The sequence below is a fragment of the Etheostoma cragini genome, unplaced genomic scaffold (genome assembly GCF_013103735.1).
Source record: "Etheostoma cragini isolate CJK2018 unplaced genomic scaffold, CSU_Ecrag_1.0 ScbMSFa_888, whole genome shotgun sequence".
In the NCBI taxonomy this organism is placed as follows: domain Eukaryota; kingdom Metazoa; phylum Chordata; class Actinopteri; order Perciformes; family Percidae; genus Etheostoma; species Etheostoma cragini.
In genome coordinates, this window is record NW_023269524.1 from 3,649 (window position 1) to 6,911 (window position 3,263).

Sequence of the window (3,263 nt, forward strand, 5' to 3'; positions counted from 1 at the left end):
TTCGAACCTGCGAGGGGAGACCCCAATGGATTTCAAGTCCATCGCCTTAACCACTCGGCCACGACAACCTGAAAATCAGTGCGATACTGATTTGCACCAATATTGATAACCTATAACAACAGGGCAATTAAAAGTGCTTTACACAAAAACAGTTAAAAAATAAAAATAGATAAAACAGAAGAATCAAAGTTACAGTGCAGTATATGAAATTTTTATTTTTTTAGTTTGTAATCTTTAGCCAGAACGAGAAGACGGCAGTAAAACAAAGCTGATATGACTAATGTTTAACCTGCGTTACACTTTGAAACTAAAGAAACAGACACATAGTTAATGGAAATCTGAGTGTTGCATGGTTATTGTAAATAGGTTATGTTTGTGAAGTATGGTATGGTTTTAAACAGAATGACGGATTGATGAATGTAACAGTAGCATGTAAATCGCCGTAGTTTTAGATGTTAAAATGTGCGCACAAGAAAGCTACAGTAGTACTGTGGGGAAATGGAGAATGGCTAGGTTAACTGAAGATTTTAAACATTGTGAACATGAATGAAAACGTTAAACATATATTGGCACCTAACATATACCTGCAGTCTCAGTCTTTGAATGGTATAGGTAGCGTATCGCTACCGTGATGGCCGACATGCGCCCCGTCATAGTTACCGACAATTTTGGCAATGAATGAGTATTTCACATTGAAAACTTAGGATTGGTTGTTCATTAAGAACAGGGCATTGCAAGTACAGATGTAAGCAGCAGAGTCAGAAAGCAGTTTAGCAAGTTGCCTCTTATGACTTTAGGTACTTCACAGAACTATGTCTTAAGAGTTAACCTCACCTGAACTCCAAGCCATTGGTTGGCTGCCTTCCAGCTATGTAACATTTGCGAATGGCAGTGGTGAGATTTGAACCCACGCCTCCAAAGAGACTGGAGGCTAAAGCCAGCGCCTTAGACCACTCGGCCACACTACCTGCAAGGAGCTACTTTCTACATCGTGACATGCATCGGAACGTAACTAACGGAATGCTTGTTAATGTTATTTGAACAAAACTTTTGCAAGGCAAATGCCAATAATTTATTGAAAAATTACAGTAATTTATTTAAAAAAATGTATCACTCTGTAATTTTTCTCTGGCATTGTTGATTATTAGAATATTGTAACCAGTATTCAGTGAGTAGGTTTAGGTCTGTGTGAATATGGGCCGAGCATTTACCTGGGCTGATCTTGTGAACATCTTCTTTTGCATATTCACTGTAAAGAATCATTACTCCTCCAACTGCCAACTGTTGTTCCAGAGACAATAGGATATACAGTTTTAGATTGCAAGGTAACTGTCCAAGACCAAAAACTTCATTGTAATACCACAAGTGACAAAAACAGTTTGTCCAAATGGGAAATGCCATGTTTTTTATTGCAAATTCCAGCACAGTTGTTCATTTACCATTCAAAAACAAAAGTACAATCATGAAACATATACTGCCAGCAAGTTTCTAGAGGTCCAAATGGCATCTTTGATGGCGTCAAGGGTGAGCCACTGATTTGCAACGTGATCTTTGGCGGCCACTTGCAAAGTCACATGCTGGGATCTGGTTTCTTTTTGCTCGCCCCATGTACTACTAGCTGTGCTGTGAGGACCTCTCTTGCTGGTAAGTACAGGAATTGCATGGAGCCAGGCCGTTGCCACAGGTACGGCAGCGCTGCGCTCCCAGAGCCTCAGCGACTCGGGATCACCACATCCAGGACAGGGGCAGAGTGAGTGAGCTTACATGCCCCGGGAGTGCATAACGGACCTGACCGGACCACCATCCATGAGAAGTCGCGGAGTCTGTTTGGGAGAGCCGAATGATTCATGTTGCACCAAACAGTTGAGGGCTCGCAAAAAGCCAGCCCATGCACTGGACTCACTGGGTCCCGCTCCTGCACAACGGAAATGAGAGAGCGACGATTTGTTAAAACACACACTTCTTCTTGCTCAAGGTGAAATTGTTTTTAAAAAGGTCTGGGTAAAAGCATAGATTGGTGTCAGGATTAGAGACCCAGATACTTAAAGATCAGAGGGTAAAGTCTTCAATCTTCTGAGGTATGATCTCGTCCAGAACCGTGCTATAGCTGCAGTCTTAGGATTTCTGGATGGGGCCGTGGCTGCTGTTGTATGTATATAGCTGTACATCTGCTTCCTAAAAACATGTCAGGGACTCCATTCACTCCTTTCTCCTTTGGCTTCTTTGTCACTCTTCTTTGCACTCGTTCCAACTTGGACCCCCACATGAAAGAAAAAATGGTTCATTCCAGGTCTAAAATCCTTTTTCATAGTGGGATACACATCAATTGATCTGCGAGTTCATGTGAATGTTTTTGCAAAATCTGAAGAAATACCCTCCAGGGTATCTTGTGTTATCATATTCACAAGAATGGGAAGTGCTCCCTTCGGGAATCAATAAAGAATTTCTGATTCGGATGTAGAGATGGACGGATGACCCAAAAGCCTAATATTTCTCACCGAGACATAACAAGAAAAAGAAAAAAAGAGGTGGGGCAGATAGTGTTAATCCCTGACAGAATAGAGAACTACAGACAAAAGATGGGAAATAGTGCCAAATGTGACCATAAGAACTGGAAAAAAACTACAACTATTAAAGACAAACCTTCCTTTAAGAAATCTTTCTTATGCTCACATTGACCCTCTTTTATGAAATGTGCTAAAACAGGTTTAGGACGTGGGTATGCCGAGTCCTTATGTTCTTTTTCCCCCAGCGATAAATAAAGTTATTGGATGTCATTGTAATCACATTCAGATTGTCTCAAATGTAGTAATCTATGGGGTAGTTTTGCTAGAGGGCATTGGAATCCCATTCAGATCATTTCAAATGGAAACACTGATGATTATTGTGTGATATAAGTGCTTCTCTTTGGGGTTGTCTTGGTTGTGAGTTCATCATCTGATATATCTCTGAACAAATGCAGAGACAAGTAAGAAGTATTTACTTTCTTAGTTACACTGTGATAGTTTTAGACTGCTAGGGGACTTCCTTTGACATATTGAGCTCCTCTCTCCTATAAAGTGGAACCCATGCTGAAGTTGACTAAAAAGAGAATTTAAAAAAAATCATCTTTTGGAAATTGATCTTAATTGCATAATTTAATAAAAACAAAAATCCAACTTTTCAGGACACCAGCTGTATTGCCTAGCCTAATTAGCTTTTAGCTAAACCAATGTTGTTAGCGTTCTAGTGGAGGCTAACAGCAGACAGCTGCTATGGAACAG